Source organism: Chrysemys picta, chromosome 13, assembly GCF_011386835.1.
Source record: "Chrysemys picta bellii isolate R12L10 chromosome 13, ASM1138683v2, whole genome shotgun sequence".
Lineage (NCBI taxonomy): Eukaryota > Metazoa > Chordata > Testudines > Emydidae > Chrysemys > Chrysemys picta.
The window spans coordinates 30,032,398-30,053,452 of record NC_088803.1 but is presented as its reverse complement, the minus strand read 5'-3'; the positions used below and the strand labels follow the sequence as shown (position 1 = coordinate 30,053,452).

At 47.2% G+C, this 21,055-nt stretch overlaps 1 protein-coding gene across 19 annotated transcripts in view; it reads left to right on the top strand.

The window, feature by feature from the left end:
• The window catches only part of DLGAP4 (DLG associated protein 4), a 332,309-nt gene that overhangs the window by 181,848 nt on the left and 129,406 nt on the right, over positions 1 to 21,055 (top strand). For 12 of the 19 annotated variants that reach the window (XM_065565757.1, XM_065565754.1, XM_065565749.1 and 9 more), the window contains one exon: positions 14,658 to 14,751. The gene's annotated coding sequence lies outside the window, so the exon portion shown is untranslated. Of the gene's footprint in view, positions 1 to 14,657; positions 14,768 to 21,055 lie in introns of all 19 variants that reach the window. The other 7 variants (XM_065565759.1, XM_065565756.1, XM_065565760.1 and 4 more) reach the window with 1 other exon arrangement.

Sequence of the window (21,055 nt, the reverse complement as noted above, 5' to 3'; positions counted from 1 at the left end):
GGGCCTTTCAGCCCAAAAGATCCTGAAGCACTTTGCAAACTTTGGGATAAGTCATGGCCTAAGCCAGAGCCCAGCAGGAAAGGGCAGCGGCTGACTGGGCACAACAAAAGCCTTTATAAATGCAGAAGCCCCTTCACCTACCACTTAGGTGCAGCAACCTCTGAGGCGGAACTCCTGGTGATGTAACGCCTAATAGGGGAATGGTGATTGTCTTCCACTGGTTAGTCCCTCCCCATAAGGCCAAGGAGATCATGCTTCATTTCCATTGTGAGCACTAAGGTTAGATGATGTGGGATATAGACTGCTAGGGACAGGCCATTCCCCCTTCTTCTAGGGTGGTAGTTGGAGACACATGAATAATGTGTTTATTGTGTATTTATTATTTTGGCTGGCAACTGACATCAGTTAAAACAATCAGGAGGGTCCCTTGGAATAAAAGACTCAGGGATGCAATTCTGCTCCCTCTGACATCACTAGCAAAACTCCCATTGGCTACAACTGGGTCAGGTTTGGGCAGTCAATATCAGAACCTGCCCCCGCCCCCATTATTAAAAATAGCCTCTGGGCGAATTGGAAGCTCACCGAACCTGGGCTGCAGCTTGCCAGACTTCGGCTGTGGCGGGGTGCTAGCAAAACTGGTGTCTGGCGGAGTGAGCCCTCTCTGCCCTGTGGATCATAATGAGGAAAGGTGATCTGCCATGTAACTGGATCCTAATCCTTTACGGGATGCCACCCACATCTTGAACCACTCTTGGATGTGAATTGGTGACCACTGCAGAGCATAGATGGCATGTGCTCCTCATCCCAGCTTGCTCCACTCCAGGGACAAGCCACTGCATGCAGCTTCCTGGTGCTTTCAGCACCGTGCAGTGACCTGACCTTTAAAAAAGGATGGACCTCCCTGGGAGTTCTTCAGACTGGAACAATCACAGCTTTCAGGCGTGGCATGCCACCACCGTTGCCTGGAAATCCAGGAGCTATGGAGGACTCAATCTGACCCCCAAGGCTGTGAAGTGTTTTGGCAAAGGTTAAACATGCACCTTCCATATCACAAACATTCATGGTCCCTGCTCCCACCCCCTCAGCCCAACAGCTGTTGGGTGAGCAGGCAGATTTGGAGAGCAGAAATTAGGGGGTTTGATGGGAAAAGTACAGTTGGTTGCTAATATAACCTAGGCACAGTTGTTAATTTGCATTTCCTTGGGGCGGTGATGCTGAAATTAATTAAAGGTAATTATAGCACTGCTATACTTGTGCAACTGCAGCATGCAAAGACAAAGGCAACCTTACAAACAATAGGCTCTTCCTTCAAAGTCTCAATGGAGCATTTATCTTATTTTAAGAAAACTCCAAGGTGAGTGGAAGGATGGGGCCCCATCCCCTGTCACAGCTGTGCTAAGCTCTGCTGGTGGCACGGGTGAGGCCGTAGCTGATGGATGCTGGAGGGCAGCAGGGGCAAGGGATGCTGGTGGCATCATCGATGGATGCGACTGGTGTGGTGGATGGGTGTCCGTGGCATTTGTGATGGATGCTCATGGCTGCCGTGACAAATGGTGGCGGTCATGCTGGTCACATTGCTTGACAGCCTCAGAGGATGCTGGTGATCAGGAAGGATGCTGGTAGCAAGGTTGATGGATGCCGGTGATGTTGCGAATGGAGGTTGGTATTAGCAAGGGATAATGGTGACTTTGCTAACGGAGGCTGGTAGCACTAGAGATGTATGCTAATGGCATTTGTGCTGAATGCCAGGAGGAACATTGCTCTGGGATCCTGGTAGCAGTAGGGAGGGATGCTGGCGGTGTTAATGGGTGCTACCACCATTTCACTTCTAGGTCACCTGTTCAAATCTAACTTGAGCCACTAGTGGCTCAAATCATTACTGTCTGTGGTGCCTGGTCAGTGGCGTTTATGAAATGAATAGATGGTGTCAATGCAGCTCCTGCTGGATAGACACTGCAGAACACAGGCATCATTCCTTTTGTTATAATGCCTGTTGGTACTGCTGCTGTTGGTTAGTGCGAATTGTGCACCAGCTGTCAGCACTAACTGATATCCTTGCTGGCAATCTTAGCAGAGAGGCCCAGGAGGGCATGGGCCATGGAGACAGAACATCCCTGAGTCTCCAAAAAGTGGTCACTCCAAAACAGAGGGGAGGCATATTTGGTGGAGTTGCCTGGGGTATCATTCTCAAGAGTTCTCAATCCAGCCCCTTGCACCAGCATGCAATAAAAAGAAGAGGGTTGGTTGAAATGTCAGACAGGTGTGACGGTCAGGTGACCTTCAGAAGATGATGGGACTGTCTTACCTAAATGACAATGACTGGAATCTACATGGGCACCAGCAACATGCCAGAAGAACAGCCATACTGGGTCAGACCAAAGGTCCATCTAGCCCAGTGTCCTGTCTTTCGACAGTGGCCAATGCCAGGTGCCCCAGAGGGAATGAACAGAGGCTAGGGACACGTGTGATTCCAAAGCATCATAACATTCCTTTAGTTATGACTGATTCTAACTTGGGCTTGAACAGAGTTTCTGCATGGATGAGGACAGCAGGTAATGAATGGGGTGAGGAGAAAAGATCAGGGCTGGATTTAGTAGGAAAGTCTATCTATTGATCTATATTAGGGTTTTGTACTGGCACCCATCACCATAGTATCTGGACTTCTCCCAAACACTGTCATCTTAACCCCACCTCCTCTATGCTGTCTAAGGCCATGTCTATGCTACAGACTTTGGTCCATTGCATGAAACAGTAACATTTCAGTCCCTATTCCATGGGTACAAGTGTAGGGCAATGGCACTGAATACTGGCACGGTTTTCTTCAGGCAATGTTGATTTTGGCTGATACTTCACTCCTGAAGGTAACAAAGGCACGGAGAGCACAGCCACTACTGGTGTCTGAAGCTGTCCGAGCCCATATGCCATTAGCCTGTTTGCTGCAATGGTGCCAGCCGAAGTCATCAGAGTGCTGTGGGAAAATGTCCTACCATGGAGGGAGACATAAGACAGACAGCCAGCCCTAGAAACACTCTGCAATCCTCTTCTGAAGATCTCCATGAAAGCTTCATTGAGATCTCTCGAGGATAAAAGGGACATCCCTATGCACATAAAACAAAGAGCTCCGCATTTCCCCCTCCCACACATGCTTAACCCAGCAGATGTCAACTCTCCCTCTGTTTGTTGTACCACTACCTCTTCTCATACGAGGGAAGCAGTGAAGGGTCAATACCTGTGTCTTGTGAATGTGGGGGCAGGCTGGGTGCCATCTTTCCATGTAAACATTATAAGGATAAATGTGTGCAAGCAGTTACCCGAGGTCCCTTCCCTTTCATCAGGTTCATCCGCGCTCGTCTGGCAGGACTGGCTAAACTGTAGTAGAGACTGAAATGACTGAGTCCCCCGTGCCCCCTGCCTGTTCATAGCAGGGGGGGTCTCCGGCTTCTCTAAGGTATCCACAGTGATCTGTAGGATGCTGGTGAGGCTCTAGGCACCAGCGTTCCAAGCATGTGCTTGGGGCGGCACTTTTCAAGGGGCGGCATTCTGGCCCTGTAGGGCGGCACTTCGACGGCGGCACTCTGATTTTTTTTTTTTTTTTTTTGCTTGGGGCAGCAAAAAACCTGGAGGCGGCCCTGGGTGGGGGTCTTTGTCAAGTATGAAATGCAGTTCATTGCAGAAGTGGCAGATCTGCGGGGCGTCACCAGCTCTACTGTGGCACTCCCTGGATTTCTGGTATCCCTGGCAAAGTTTCTTTGATTCATGTGGCACTGGTGCTGATCCCTGTCGTACTCCTTTGCCTGTAAGTCCCCCCCCCCCTACAATCTGCTAGTAGATGGTCACGTTTCTGCAGCTGGTACATAGCTGTGCTTGAACAGCCTTTTCTCCCCATGGGGTCAGGAGAGCCAATACCTGCTGTCTCCTCCAAGAAGGAGTGTGTTTACTGCATGGAGCTGGCATGGTTGGTTGGGCAGCGGTACATAAGAAAGGTGAGCTGCTAGGTGTGCTTTCCAAGGTGGGCAATCAGGAAAAGGCATTTCAAAAACACACAGGGAGGGGTTAAAGAGGGTAGCTTCAAGTGTCTATAATCCCTGGGCAGTAGAGTTTAAAATTGTGACCAGAGCGGTCACTGTCGCTGGGAATGAGGCACTGTGGGTCAGCTGCTGGAGGACTTCTAGAGTTGAGACTGGTCATGGAGTGTGTACACTCACACTTTGTCAAGTTCAGTGGATTGACCATGGCTCTAATCCTGTTCGGGGAGATGGTTTTACTGTGTCACTGTAATGGGGTGTTTACGTCCACTGGAGATAACTTTGAATGTAGACATGTGCACACATAGGTTGACGCAAGGCGACTTATGTTGACCTAACTTTGTAGTGTAAACCAGGCCTATGCTATGGGGCTTCCACTCCTTGGACCAGGTTTTTAGGATTGTGTTGGGCATATTTGGAAGGAGTCCTGCCCATATTCTATGTATATGGTCAGTTCAGTAGCAGGTTCCCCCACTTTGATGTTTGTAAGGCAGCCATGAGCCAGTTCCCCCAGGAAGAAAACACCTCATGCTGTATGGTGACAGGAGGAAAAAACTGAATGACGTGAATCCACTTGCAACGTGCAAACACCCAGATAATTTCTGTGTCAGGAAGGTAGCCCTGTGGAATGTTCCACTGAAAACCAGCGGCTGACTGTCTAGATCCAATTTCTGATGATAAAATGCCATTATCATCTCATCTAGCGCATGTTTGTTCTTCCTCTTACCAAACAGAGATTAATCTGAACCAAACCCCCAGCTCCAAATCACTAACAAGTTGGGTGGAGTTAATATGCTGATCTGGCCTTCCACTTGGTCCTTCGCTGCTGAAACAGCCCCAAGGCTCTTTTAAAAAAACCCTTGGGCTTTTGGGAAGTTCTGCTCCAGATCCTGCTGCTTCTTGGCCCCATCAATGTTAGTGAAGGAGAAGCAATAGCAAAAAAATCACAAGACAGTTTTGTCAGATGTCACAGTGGCATCAGAATGGTGCCACTGTGGTATTTGTATTGTCTGATTCTCAACAGCAGAGCACTAGCTACCCTCTGGCATCATTTCTACATATGCCTAGTGTGACAGGTTGGGTCACAGAAACCCGTTTGGAACTGCCACCTGATGTGCCTAGACTACCTCTGAGCCTGTTTTCCCTGCCAGCTTGGGACTTCAGTACCTTGACTTGTTTGAGCCAGACACACTTGCCTGCTGCAAACACAGATCCAGGTCTGAACCACATCCCCCACAAGCTGCAGGCTTAACTGACAACAGCTTAAGAAGTGCTCCTGTCTTCAGCACTCAGATACCCAGTTCCCAATGGGGTCCAAACCCCAAATAAATCCATTTTACCCTGTATAAAGCTTCCACAAGGTAAACTCAAATTGTTTGCCCTCTATAACACTGATAGAGAGAGATGCACAGCTGTTTCCCCCTCCCCCCCAGGTATTAATACATATTCTGGGTTAATTAATAAGTAAAAAGTGATTTTATTTAATATAAAAAGTAGAATTTAAGTGGTTCCAAGTAATAACAGACAGAACAAAGTGAATGATCAAGCAAAATAAAATAAAACAGACAAGTCTAAGCCTAATACAGTAGGAAGCTAAATGCAGGTAAATCTCACCCTCAGAGATGTTCCAATAAGCTTCTTTGACAGACTAGCCTCCTTCTAGGCTGGGTCCAGCAATCACTCACACCCCTGTAGTTACTGTCCTTTGTTTCAGTTTCTTTCAGGCATCCTTTGGGGTGGAGAGGCTCTCTCTTAAGCCAACTGAAGACAAAATAGAGGGGTTTCCCAGGGGCTTATATAGCCTCCCTCTTGTGGGTGGAAACCTCTTTCTCCCCCTGTGTAGAATTACAGCTACAAGATGGAGTTTTGGAGTCACATGGGCAAGTCACATGTCCATGCATGACTCAGTTTTTTACAGGCCAACGCCATGTTAGCCCAAACATTCCCAGGAAAGCTCAGATCTGGATTGGCATCTATCAAGGTCCGTTGTTGGCCAAGTACTCCCAATTACTTGAATAACCCCTATACACTATGTTGACCAAGTCTGCCGTAGATGCTTTCTACAGCAAACACTTTAAATACAAGCATAGAGCCAACGTTCATAACTTCAGATATAAAAATGACACATTCATACGAATAGGATGAATTCATTCAGTAGAACATAACCTTTGCAAAGATATGTTACATGGTGTTACATGGCATATGTAGCATAAAACGTATTCCAGTTATGTCATTTACATTTATAAACATATTTCTATAAAGCATTATGGGGTGCAACGTCACACCTAGTCAAACAAGAACATTGGAAAGACTTCAATATCTTCCTTGTTCTTATACCACTCCTGTAGCACCGAACTCAGTGGAAACAAACCCAGAAAATAGTTTTGAAAGTAACTGATGTAAACTCAAAACAACAGTGTTTAATCTGACTGATAAAGAAACCTGGGCTCCCTGCTCTGTTTCAACGTTCAGGTTTTGAATGATTTTATCAAACATTGGCTTTTTTAAACATATTCATGTGTTTATTGTCTGTGTAGGGACTACTTTTTTTTTCCCCAGTTGGTGGGGGCTGCTGCTGCTGAATTATAGTGGAGAACCACGAAGTTCGATTGTGTTCCAGTAGCATGTAGTAATACCAAACAAGTAGGCGTCAGTTGCGTTAGGAGCTGCCCTAAAGAGTTCATAATCTATATAGACAAGGCAAATTAAATGTGGGAGATGACACAAGGTGACTTGCCCACGGTCAGACACAACTAGTGGCGGAGTCAGGAATGGAATCCTGATCTTCTAAATCACGGCTTTAGCCACAAGACTGTCCTTCCTTCCCTGCTCTTAAGAAACAAAGATCCTGTTTCCATGCAAATTGTCCCCAATAATCAGAAAGGAGCAAAAGCAGCGACTAGGCGGCAGACCTCGGCAAGAACCATTCCTGACTAGGGTTGGGAGCTGGCGGAATGACTCGGCAGAAAAAAAATGCAGCTGCAATCAGCAAAGGCTTTTCCCAAGGGATAAGTTGTATAACAAAAAAAGCAAACTAAATTCCCATAAGCAGAAAAGGACAAAGAAAACTCCCAGCGTGGGGTTCGAGCCAGTCTCATGACCAGTGAGACAAATTCACCTTCCTATCTCTCCCTAGCAGCCAGTGTATACTCTGAGCTGCCGAGTGAGGGTATACTGAGTGCAGCTGGTTGGGAATGGTTTGAATAAACATTTTTTTTCCTTCAGAAAATGCTGATTCATCAAAACCAAAACTTTTCACAGGAACGTATCAGTTTTGATTCAACTTTTTTCAAGAAGGTTTCTCCGGTCCAGGATCAAATTTCTGCTCAGAGAGAGACCCACCCCAGAATAGCCAAAAACCTGGGGGTGAGGGCACGACCTGTGGTCTCAGGCACAGATTCCACTTGTGGTTCTACTTGATTCTCTAGCCCAATGAATATTTAATATGCCCTTGCTCTGAATCAAGCAGAGTAGAACCTTGAATCTCTCTTGCACACTCTAGATCAGTGCCCTCAACAACAGGTATTGGCTATTCTGCACTGAGTTTCTCTCAGATTTTTTTCATGAAAAATTTAGAAGGGTCTTCATTTCATTCCAGTGAGGAACTAAACTCAATTTTGAAAAGCTGTGCAAGCCAGACATATTATTTTCCGTCCAGCTGCAAGTCTGAGTTGAGTTAACCCCTGGTGCAGCAAGCACCAGGCATTGCTTCTGCATCTTTTTTTTTAACTTTATTTTTATTATTTTTATATAAAATATAAACACACAACTAATCAAAATCTATAAAAATACATTCACAAGATGGAAATACCATATAAATAACAAAATTAAATGTTCATTATTTGTAAAATCTAGGAAAAAACCAACCAAACAAAACCCTGAACCTGTAGAGGTCATGCAGGGCATCAGTTATTAAAGTGAATAAAACAGATAAATAAGCGAGAACATAACCTGTGAATACTGGAGACTAATATACACTAACCTGCAAAAGTATGCAATAGTTACATGTGTGACCAGATATCCTCATTTTTTCCAATCATCTCTATTTGACAAAGTCATTTTTTCCATTAATGCAGAAGTAGAGAGCTCACTAAACCAGTCTGCATGAGGGAGGAATTGCAGATTTCCATTCTCTCAGAATAACTCTTTTAGCTACGGTTGTGGGGTAGGTACATCCCATCGTGGGGTGTCAGGTCATGTGTGGTCAAAGAGAGGGAAGAGGCTGTACTGCTGCCGGTTAGGACCTATGCTGATGACCCTTACTATAAAACGTGGTTGTACGGCCTAATGGCCGGAGTCAATAGAGCAATCCTTCTGCTCAGGGCAGTGTGGCCTAATGGCTGGAGTCAATAGGGCAGCCCTTCCCTAGTGTGGCCTAATGGCCAGAGTCAATAGAGCAACCCTTCTGCTCAGGGCAGCATGAGTCAATTAAAAAGCCCCTTACAGACAGGATAGCTTGATCTAATGGCCAGAGTCAATAAAGTCACACTCCTCTGTGGGATTGTAGCCTATTGGCCCGTTGGGGAAGTGGGGTGCCACTCAGGGGTGTATCGTGCCCAGGGTAGGGGGACTCAGGCTCTCCCTGCTTCTCTAAGCCCCAGCCCAGGGCCCTGGCACTGGCGGGGTTACTCGTCACCGAGTCAGCAGGGATCCTCCTGAAACACACTGACTGGTTCTCCGGTTCACCCACCAGAGCAAGGACTAAGTCCCCAGGGCTGCTTCCTACCCTTTCTTTGCCAGCATCTCTGGGATCCTCGGGCGGCGTAGCTCCTGACTGTGCGGCCTCCTCTCTGGGTTCATCAGGCAGCCTGGAATCTGTCTGGAGCTCTGTGTCCCTTGACTCCAGGGTTGGGGCCTGTAGCAGCTCCCTGGAGAGAGCCTGCAATCTGCATCCTCTCTCCTCAGCAGCCTGCCCAAACTGCCCGGGCTGCTTCCTTTTATATTTTGCCTCCAGCTGAGCATGCCCAGCAGAGGCGAAGGCGTGTGGCTTCCTCAGCCTGCAAAGCACAGTTGCAGGGCCAGGGCGGGGTAGGTACACCCCGTCACAGCCACTAAAATAGTTACTGCAATCCATTTCTTAATGTTAACTGATAATACCAACTCATCCAGCACCCCTAAAATACACAGGCTCGAAGAAGGAAAAACAGCAACATGTAAAGTTTTGGAAAGAACACTAAATATAGTGTTCCAGAACACATGCATTTTTGGACAGGTATAGAGGATGTGTTGCCAATCTAACCTTAAACTAGCATTCTGGAGACCAATAATACCTGTTTAACATCTTGTTCTGGAAGGATAGCTAGGATAAGGAACTTGAAGTGCCTTTCACATTAAGCCAGTTATCCTCCCGGTTGTGATAATAAAGCTAAATTCTTTTCCCCATTTTTCTTTGAGACTGATATTGAGAGGGTAATGCAAAATGTTAAGCCTCCTATAAGGAATTCCTACAAAAGTGACTTTAGTTTCCATATTTCTTAACATCTTGCAGTGGGTCTCAAAGCCGGTCTGACGCTTGTTCAGGGAAAGCCCCTGGAGGGCCGGTTTGTTTACCTGCCGTGGCCGCAGGTTTGGCCGATTGCGGCTCCCACTGGCTGCGGTTTGCCGCTCCAGGCTAATGGGGGCTGCAGGAAGCGGCGGCCAGCACATCCCTTGGCCCGTGCCACTTCCTGCGGCCCCCGTTGGCCTGGAGCGGCGAACCGCGGCCAGTGGGAGCCGCGATCGGCTGAACCTGCGGCCGCAACAGGTAAACAAACCGGCCCGGCCCGCCAGGGGCTTTCCCTGAACAAGCGGCAGACCAGCTTTGAGAACCACTGCTCTAGAGGTGAGAGACTTGAAACAGACCACTGGTCCCCTATCCTTGCATGAATCCTTGAGTATAGCCACTGAAAGAAGGAACTGTGAGACAGCAGTACCTGATTTTTGTTGCATATGTACTCAAAGGAAGCCAGTCTATCATCTTGTATTATATCTTTAATTTTTGTTAATCCTTTTTCTATCCATATTATCTTAAGTGTAGAGTTGGCCTGGATCCTGAGGTATGGGTTATTCCATAGTGGTATGAGAAGAAAATTAGTAAGATCAGATCCTGTAAGCATTTTAATGTGTTGCAGGATGCCCTGTGTAGATGCAAAGATTGGATTTTTCCTTAAGGGTGTGGGTAGCTTCTTAAGGTATATAAAAGAAGAGAGGGAACCAAATAGCATAGCTAAGCCTTTTCGATCTCGAACCAAGCTGATGTGTATGCAGAGCAACTGAAGGGGATCCACCTTACATTACGACTCATTTGGAATGCTAGATAATGTAGATACAAATCTGGCAACCCCAGGATATTTTTAATAGTCTGGCGTATCAAGCAAGGTTGTTTTTTATCCCATATAAATTGCATGATATGCCTATTTAAACGAGCAAAAAGCAAGAGAGAGACCTTGAAAGGCAAAGGCTAATGATATAAGTCATTTGGGGGCAGATATTAATTTTGGTTGTTTCTATTCTGCCCAATAAGGATAGAGAAAGGAGACACCACCTCTCTATATCTTTGGAAATTTCTTTTAATATACAGTACATATTTATAGAACAGTTTTGGGACGATTAGGACAAATTTTAACATCTAAATTAGTTATTCCCTTGCATATTTGAAATGGAAAATGCTGAAACTGAGCAGGATCTGGTCTTTTGGATATATCCATTGTTTGATTTATTCCATTAATATGAAAGCCAGCGATCTTTCCAGAAATAACAACTGCATTCAGTAATTATGGGATTGATGAGGGTGGATTCTTCAAAAGTACAAAAATGTCATCAGGATATAAACTGATTTTATATTCTTTCCTGTTTATAGTCACACCTTCAATGGCTGAGTGCTGACATATGTACTGTGACAAAGTTCCTCCTCTATCTTGGTGGGTCCTGCGCTTATTGGTGGATTTTCCTGCCTCAGAGATTCACCATGTGGGTTGGGGAACAGACCAGAGACCTTCCCCTCTGGGAGAACCCACAGTCCAGGTCAATTGGGAGGAACCCAGGCCCGCCCTCTACTCCGGGTTCCAGCCCAGGGCCCTGTGGACTGCAGCTGTCTATAGTGCCTCCTGTAACAGCTGCATGACAGCTACAACTCCCTGGGCTACTTCCCCATGGCCTCCTCCAAACACCTTCCTTATTCTCATCACAGGACCTTCCTCCTGGTGTCTGATAACGCTTGTGCGCCTCAGTCCTCTAGCAGCACACCCTCTCACTCTCAGCTCCTTGCACCTCTTGCTCCCAGCTCCTCACACTCGCACCACAAACTGAAGTGAGCTCCTTTTAAAACCCAGGTGCCCTGATTAGCCTGCCTTAATTGATTCTAGAAGCTTCTTCTTAATTGGCTCCAGGTGTCCTAATTAGCCTACCTGCCTTAACTGGTTCTAGCAGGTTCCTGATTACTCTAGTGCAGCCCCTGCTCTGGTCACTCAGGGAACAGAAAACTACTCATCCAGTGACCAGTAGATTTGCCCTCTACCAGACTCCTGTACCCCACTGGTCTGGGTCTGTCACAGTACATTTCCAGTGGTTCAAGAGTGACGTTAAAAGGAGGTGGGAGGCCAGAGGGGCAGCTCTGTTGTGTCCCTCTTTCTAGTTGAAATGTGGGCGAAATAATTCCATTAGTTGATACTGAAGTGAAGGGAGAGTTGTATAATACGCTGACCCAATTCCGGAATATTGGTCCAAATCCAAAGCTTTTTAGGACAACCACTAGATAAGGCCATTCAACCCTACCAAAGGCTTTCTCTGCATCTAAAGATAACACTATGGAGGGACTATCTGACAGCTGAGCTTGCTGGATCAAGTGAGAAATTTTTCTTGTATTAGCATCAGCCAATCTTCTTTTAATGAAATCAACCTGACCTGTGCCTGTAATCGATAGGATGATGGTGGTCAGTCATGTGGCTAGCATTTTTGCAATTATTTTGCAATCTGTTTTCAATAGAGATATGGGGTGGTAGTCACCACATTTGCAACCATTTTTGTTCTTCAACATTAAAGTAAATGAAGTAGTCCTGTCATAAGTCATGGTTCCTTTTTGGAATGTTTCAGAGAAGACCTTTGAAAGAATAGAAGATAGTTGATTATGAAATGTGCCTGAAAGCCATTCATCCTAGGGGCCTTGCTGGAATTCATATTTTTATAGCCTGTTCAATCTCTTGTGTTGTGATAGCTTTGTCCATAAACAGCACTTGTTCTGAAGGTAGGGAAGGCCTCCAACGAAATGATCAAATGTATTAGAGTCAACTTGGTTGTCTGATTTACCTCAAGCTTTATAGAATTGCTTAAATTGATTATTTATATCTATTGGTTCCAGGATGGCACTCCCGTCTTCTTGTAATTAGGAAGAAATATTGTTGCTGGCTAGTTCCATCTTAAGTCTTCTGGCAAGTAGTTTACCTGCTTTCTCACCCCATTCATAATGTCTTTGTTTGACCCTGTTGAGTGCCGATTCGACTTGGCTGGATAAACATTCATTATATTTGCATTTGGCGTTGATTGGGGAATGTAGGTGGTTTTCATTATTTGGGTCAATCTTACGCTGTCGCTACAACTCATCTATTTCTATGTGCAGAGAATCTAGAAATTTGAGTCTTTCTCTTTTTTTGGGAGGCGTTCTTTAAGCATTCACCTCTTATGGTAGCTTTCAGAGCTTCCCAAAAGATGGTATCTGAGAATTGTGGAACAAAGCTTTGCATCTTTTAGTAGCACAATGTTTAGCTTTCACCTAGAAGATATTAATGAGGTATAACTAGTGTTGATGGTAAGTATCATTGGAGCATGATCTGAAATTAATATATTATTAATAGCTGTTTCTAGGCATGCTTGAATCAGTTCTGAAGGCACAACAAAAAAGTCAATTCTGGAGTAAGATGAATGTATTGTAGAGAAACATGTATAGTCACGCTCTTTGGGATATCTTAGCTTCCATGTCTCTAACACAATCCCTCAGAGGCAGCGCTGGTGAAGAGATTCTGTCTAGCAGTGCAAGATGTGATGCTTAGTGTAGATACTACTTCAGTCAGTAGACGGTGCTATAAATCCCAGCTTAGTGTCATACTATTACCCTAGTGATATACAGTTATTGTTATTGCTTAGTTCCAAAGGAGATTAACAGAAGAGTTCAATCTAGCTGGTTATCTGCTAGGAGCTAGAAGATTATATAAGTGAATATTACCATATCTACCAGGATACATAGGAAAACAAACTGATGTTTAAATTTGCTGAGGTTTGCTTTTCATGATGAAAAAACCATTCCGCTATTTTTTGGTCTGTCTTTCAAGTGTCTACCAAGCATCAGAGGCATGTTTTGCAAAGTCTTGTGGTGCCTGCTAAATCCATAGTGAAGATAGATGGGGACTTGATGCTGTATCTGACATTAGTTACCCTCGGGATTTGCTTTATGCCATTGAATGCAGCCCTCTTTTTGTTAAGCTCAGCTGAGAAGTCAGGAAAAAGAGAAATGTCGTGGCCTTTATGCATAGAGGTTTCAGCTTTTCTGGCAGCATTCATTAACATTACTTTATCTGGACATCAGCAGCTTGAAGATGATGGGTCTGGGCAGGCCAGACTCTGGCCTTCTAGTACGAGGCATTAGATGAGCCCTTTCAATATCCACTAGGGGCAGCTGGGTGTCCAATTTAAATATGTCGGGGAGCAGCTTCTGAAGAAGCTGATAATCTCCTCCTCTAAACCCTCAGCAATACCCAGGGCCGCCCAGAGGATTCAGGGGGCCTGGGGTCTTCAGCAGTGGGGGGCCCCCGCCGCCGAATTGCCACCAAAGACCTGGTGCTTCGGCGGCGGGTCCCGGGGCGGAAGGACCCCCCGCCGCTGGTCTTCGGGGCACTTCGGCAGCAGGTCCCGGAGTGGATCCCCGAGATCTGTTTTCTAAGCCATCGTGCTTTTCTTCCGGTTTGTAGTCTAAGCTTTAAGGAGCCAGTTTCTTCTTTAAGTTCCCTGGTTTCAATAGACATCTTTTGTAGCTTACTTTCCAAGTGAACCATTCGGGTTTTTATATCATGTACGTCTTTAGAGAGCCCATGAATATCACTGGAGATTGAATCCAGTTGCTCTGTGAGGAATTCTTTCAGGGCCGCAATAGCCTGGGCTAGGTTCTGCTGTGGCCTTGCGGTTTCCCTCTTCAGCTGCTGCAATGATGCAGGCTGAGGTCTTTTGTTGCCTCTCATTTTTATATTGGAATCCATAGTAAACAGCTTGAAGTTTATCCAGGGGATTAATTTAAACCTTTAAGACAGAAGCTCATTGCCAATTTGCTAGGAACATAATTATTAGAGACGAATCGATACATGGGGAGGGAGGTGGCCCAGGACTCGGCAGCCATCTTCCTCACAGGTACCATGGTGACCCCCCTCTCCCCTTCACCTTCACCTTTTCACAGGATGTTTTTCAGCATTTTCCATGTGTTTTGGGTTGGGCTGTAAATAAAGAGGGACAGATTCTCAGCCTGGTGTCAATCAGTGTAGCGCCACTGAAGTCAATCGATTTACACAGATTGACATCAGCAGGTGGTCAGGTCCGGACGGTCCAGAGAGGAAACGCCACCATGTTCTCTTAAATGTAATGACATTTCCCCCTTTTCTCATCAAATCCCAGATCTTCATGCAGGACGTCTCCGGAACCCAGAGGAGTCGGAAGAGTGCTGGACGCTGAGTCAGGTCTGTCCCTGAAGCCCAGTGAGACGTGAGAGGTACAGTATGGCCCAGGTCTGAATTTTGAGCTATTCCTTCAGAAACAGCAGAAGGGTGGGGGAGAGGGAGCCGTTGCAACCTGCCTGGTTTGGTGCTGGTACCGGGGAAGGCAGGACTGGGGTTATGCAGGGAGTTGTGGAAATGGGAGGCAGAAATGTGTTTCAGTAGCGACCCTCCCCCCCCCTCTAGCTGAGGAACTATGTAAATCACCAGTTTCTAAAATAAAGTCCTGAAATCTACTATAAATTGCTCTAGCAACGTGGCATCTGTGTGCTGACCTAGTTTGAGACAAAGGAAGTTCTCCCCAGCATCTGAGCGCACCAGAGGCTGCTGGAAGGCAGGCTCTGTGATTGATTAGAATTTGCTTCTATTAGCTATGAATAATGTTGTATAGATTTTCCGTGCCCGCTTCCCCTCTCACAGGGACCCTCGTGAAAACAAGACTCATGCCATAACATAAAATCCACCCCAAAACTGTGGGCCCCATTCTGCATCCCTAATGAGGTTAACTAGCGTCAGATCAGCAGCAGTAAAACTGCAACGCCCATGGAGAAACAGGGAAACTAGACACATCATCAGTTATGAAGCTACTAGCTAGTAGGGTGACCAGACGTCCCGATTTTATTGGGACTGTCCCGATACTTCCTTGTTTGTCCCGCGTCCCGACCGACATGCGGTCCGGACACTGGACAAACAAGGAAATGCCCCGGAGCCTAGAGCCCGGAAGTGCTCGCACTCCCCCCCGCCCCGACTCCGCCCCCTCCTCCCCCGATTGGCTCCCTCCCCGAATCCCCGCCTCTTCCCCGGGCTCACCATTCCCCCTCCCTCCACAAGCGCTGGAGGGAGGCCCGGGAGACTCAGGGGAAGCGCGGGGCCGGGGTGAGTAACAGTCTGGCCTGGCCCCTTGCAGGCAGGACTCAGTTGGGTGGTTGGGAGAGGAGGGGGGCGGCCCGCGGGGCCAGGCGGCGGCTGTTCTCACCCCCGGCCAGCGGGACTCGGGAGCAGCCGCTGCTGCAGCTCCCACTGCCGCGGGGGCAGGAAGTGGCCATGGCGCTCCGCGGCTGCAGCTCTGGTGCCCCCGAACCCTCCGAGCCGGGGCCTGCTGCGGGGACCCAGCAGCGTGCACGCTGCGCCCAGCCCCTGGCCAGTCGCGTCTGGGCTGCTGCCCAGCTGGTGCTATCCCGCGGCGGCCCCGGGGTGGAGGCATCGGCAGCCCAGCCCCGTTCATTCCCCTGCGGCCTAAGAGAGTGGGTCTAAGAGCCCTGCCACCCCATTACGGGCAAATTCAGCCAGTCAGCGGATCAAATCCAGCCAGGCAACCCACCCCAGTTTGAAATCTGACATTCAGAATGCACCACAAACAGTGACAAAAAAAAAAAAATCATGCCCAACTTCAATGCATATTCTGCTGATGCAAGAAAAACATCCTTCAAACACACCGCATGGTCATGGAAGCTCCACACACTCAAAACAGGCAATGTTGAGTGCTTTGAGTCTTCCGTTTGTTCTGGACCAGAGTTCCGTGTGGTTTTGCAGAGAGTATGCTGTCCATTTGAACAGTCTACCTCAAGGCTTATGGAATTACACTAACCAGTTTAAATCAGTCCCAGTCCTGACTTTTTTCATTACTGACTCTTCTGAGCAATTTAATACACAGGAGTTCGTAGCTGACCTATCGCTGGTGTGCCCTTTGATGTGTTGGAGAGCCTAGTTAAGTTTCCAAATTTAACAGTGTTGTAGGGCTCACACAACCCTTCCTCTCCAGTTCATCAGTGCGCTGTCTTTCATTTTCAAATCTCTTTTTTCATACCTCCTTTTTTCCCCCCTCTCTGTTCTGATCTGACCTACTTAACATGTTCCCCCCTCCAGAGGAGATGACATCTCCTGGGGAACTTTGAGAAACATGCTATTTAGGGACAATCAAATATATAGTATCATTTCTGGCTTTTTTGTTCCCTCTGATTTTATTTTATTGCCAGGGACATTTGCATGAAAATAGGTTCCCCCTTTCTTAAGAGTTCATCTGCTCCTGCAGCTTTTTCAACACCTGAAGTCAAAATCCTTTGTCAGATTGCAGCCACCTATTTCCACAGCAACCAGCTTCGGTGGCACCTAAGCGCCTAAAGATCCAAGACTATTCTTTCTGTCCTACGTGGTGGTATCAGTCAAAGTCACCACCACCACAGTTGATTGCAATTGGCAGTCCAGGCTTGAGTGGCTTTTGGGCACTGAACCACCCTTTCACAAAGGATGAAATGCAACGTGCAGAAGGCCAGTGCACCACTTAGAGTTCCAGGTAGGCCCTATTGTGGTGACTTGAGTGGTGTTTAGACCTCTGCATGGGAGATAATTTCACTGAGATGTTTTAAACCCCTAGTGTAGACAGGGAAAGTTGCATTTTAGCTGATGTTAGCGGGTGGAGGGGAAACCGAGACTCTCCTCGAGGTGATCTCCGCGGTTAGTGGTGAGGCACACTGAACATAAGAATGTAAGAACAGCCATATTGGGTCAGACCAAAGGTCCATCTACCCCAGTATCCTGTCTTCCGACAGTGGCCAATGCCAGGTTCTCCAGATGGAATGAACAGAACAGGCAATCATCAAGCAATCCATTCCCTGTCGCCCATTCCCAGCTTCTGGCAAACAGAGGCTAGGGACACCATCCCCGCCCATCTTAGCTAATAGCCATTGATGAATTTATCTAGTTCTTTTTTGAACCCTGTTATAGTCTTGGCCTTCACAACATCCTCTGGCAAAGAGTTCCACAGGTTGACTGCGTTGTGTGAGGAAATACTTCCTTTTGTTTGTTTTAAACGTGCTGCCTATTAATTTCATTTGGTGACCCCTAGTTCGTGTGTTATGAGGAGTAAATAACTTACTTATTTACTTTCTCCACACTCATCATGATTTTATAGACCTCTATCATATCCCTCCTTAGTTGTCTCTTTTCCAAGCTGAAATGTCCCAGTCTTATTAATCTCTCCTCATATGGCAGCTGATCCATACCCCTAATCATTTTGTTGCCCTTTTCTGAACCTTTTCCAATTCCAGTATAGGGGAAACTTGGCCTCCTGTGGGACTCACCATTCAAATTGTGTGGACAGAGATCTTCATCTTCCCAGGCTGTCAATACAACATCTTTAATAAGCACTACAGAATATCACTATGCCACAAAACCTCTAGGGCATTTAAATCATCAGCACAGTCTGCCCTCCCCCCGCCAGGGGGCAAGGGGAAATAAGAAACCCCCTTATATCCCTGTCTGGCTGTCTTGGGTTCGAGCATGCTGGGATCAGCAGGTGCTGCATGGCTGTTCCCTGCCTCGGAACATGTGGGCGGGGAGGGGAGAGTGGGCAGAGATTGTCTATTTCCCCCTTCCCCCCCGCCAATGCCTCCTTAGCGCAGGTGGCAGTGCATCAGTCTTGTACTTTGAGGGCCTGAGCCTCAGAGGGGCTGGCGGAGGTCCATCACCGGTATAACTTTGTGCCTTCTCCACAGAGCTGGAAGGGAGCTACCAACGGCCTGGTGCCTTTTTGTCAGCCTGCGTAGCGCCCTGTCTCAGCCTCCCCCGGGAACAGCTGTCTGGTTTATTTGTAGTTGCTCTTGTTGCTTTCCTCCCCCCCCAAAAAAACCGGGTGATTGTGAAGCAAACGCCGCATCTTGTCTGTGTTGATTTAAAGTAGCAAAGCAAAGGAGTTTTATAAGAACATAAGAGCTGCCCTACTGGGTCAAACCATGGGCCATCTAGTCCCATGTCCTGTCTTCTGGCAGTGGCCCGTACTAGTGCTTCAGGGGGAGTGTATAGAACAGGGCAGTTTTGGAATGGTTCCATCCAGTCTTCCACTCCCGGCTTCTGGCACACAGAGGTTTTAGGGTTGCCCCAAGCATGAGGTTGTGTCCCTGACCATCTGGGCTAATAGCTATCGATGGACCTATCCTCCAGGAACTTATCCCATTCTTTTTCTGAACCCAGTTATATTTTTAGTCATCACAACATCACACACCACACACACACACACACACACACACACACACACACCAAGAGAAAACGCCCCGGATGCTAGGGGGAACTGTACAGCAAGATAATGAGTGGCTGGAGGAAGACCTGTTGTATAATGAATTGTTATAAGTTAGACATTTTCTATTTTTATCCCTGTGATTAGATTCTGAACTCTTTGACTCATCATTAATGTATTGCGGTGGAAGCAGGCTGCAGCCTCAGCTGAATTCTGCGCAGTGTTCTAGGCTAATTTGGGGAGTCTTGAAATCATGCGTGTAGGCAGACCTACGTCACCTATGCCACGGCATACGGTCTTTTTAATTTTGGGGGGTGGGGGTGGGTAACATTCCTTATGTCAGTTGGCAAGTTGTTTGTTCCTTATCTGGCTATTTATTAATACACTGCAAGGTGCTATATATAAAAGCCGCCCCTCATGGTAGCAGTCCAAATGGAGGATGTGGGCATGGCTACCTCCGGGCAAGTATGGGCAAATGAGACCAAGGCACGGCCAGTACAGTGTGCACACAAATCCCAAACTGCTGACTGTCCATGGATTTAGATTATGTTCATTTTTCCTCATTGTCTTCAGGGGGACCCAATGGTACCGCGGTGAACTAGATTATTTATGTGGCACCAGCCATGGTACCTGGGCACCCTACCTGACTTCACATAAGACACTGAAGAGTTACCAAAGAGACCAAATGCCAGGTCCCTCCTGCAGCCTTTCCATCTTACCAGAAGCTAATCCATTGGGGATGCCAAGGCAAAGAGTGCATTGCATTGCACAGCTCTTTCAGAACATGGCCATGTTCATGCTTAATGGTATTTCTGCAAGGAGCAAAACCCAGAGGTTCCAAGAAAGCTAAACCACCAACAGCCAGGAACATCATCAAACCAAAGAGAAGGAGAAATAAGAGCTGAGAAAAAAAGTGTACAGAAGGAAGAGGGACATAGTGTCATACAGCCAAGGAATGGGTGGGGCAGAGAGGGAAGGACAGGAGCACAGGCAGACATGGGAAGATAATGGCTCAGAATGAGATCCACTTGGGAAGGCTGTGGGGAAGCTGAGATCTTTCTGAAATCCAAGTTTTTCCATATAGGGACAGGGATCAGGAGCGCACTCAGCTCTCAGTCCTGGTGCAGCCTGCTGTATGTGGAGTCAAAAGATAGGCCAAGGGGGCATTGCCTGGGAGACTTGTGATGAGTGTTTATGTGTGGTGTAAGGATGCTCCCCTGGTGCTCGGCTGGGTCCCCTAGGTATTGGCCCAGCCAGTCTGAAGCCCTCTATTAACCTCAGGAAAACAACAGAGGTGAAAAGCAAAGGGCTGAAATATGAAGTCCTGTCAGAGAGTTATTCCAGTAAAACCTTTGCAGCTAAACCGTCCCCACTACCCTGCAGATCTGATCCCCAGCCTGCAGGTAGCCAAGAGCAGCATCCACCACCCCAGCCCAGAGAGCCACAGAACATTGCAGGGCTAGGACTGGACCGCCTGCCCAGCCAAGATATCCAAGGCACCAAACGCATGCAACTGGTATATAGTTGGGGCCCAGTCCTGAGCCTCACCAATTCCCAGGGAAGTCTGCACCTTCCACCAATAATACTAACAGTAACAGTCATCCATAGACCTCAAAGCACTTTACAGCGGAGATCATTAGCGTTCTCCCCATTTTACAGCTGGGGAAACTGAGGAATGGAGTGGTGAAGTGACTACCACTTACGCATCCGTACTCACAGATGTTCTTATCCTTAGCCCCTACACAGACCCCTGGAAACACTCACGCATACAGAAACCTGCACAGACACACAACATCCAGCAGCCACAAAGCTACACACATGCATGCATCCCTCCACACACACACACACTTAGCCACATCCAGCCACACAGACCGTTACAGTCAGACACCCTCAAAACCACAAGTCCACCTCCACTCACCCACCCCATCCTCATCCAGCCGCACGGACATTCCCGTCCTCCCCGCCCCACACACATACAGACACGTCCCCAGCCAGGCATCTTCACCCGCATCTGAAAGCTGCTGTGCCCAGATGAAAGGCTCAGCTCTCTGCATGCCCTCACAAGCCTGATTAAAAAAAAAAAATCTGACTAGCTGTCTGACCCCTGGTCCTGGATTACATTGCAGGACGCTTTAAAAATAAGTACCAGATGATTTAAAGTGGTGGAATTACTATGGGATTGGACAAGGGCTGGCAAGCTCTTCCAGATGCCAGGAGCATGTATTTAGACTCCTTATTCATTTTCACTCAGTCCTTACTGGGTAAGAGCCTCAGGATTTGCCTCTTCC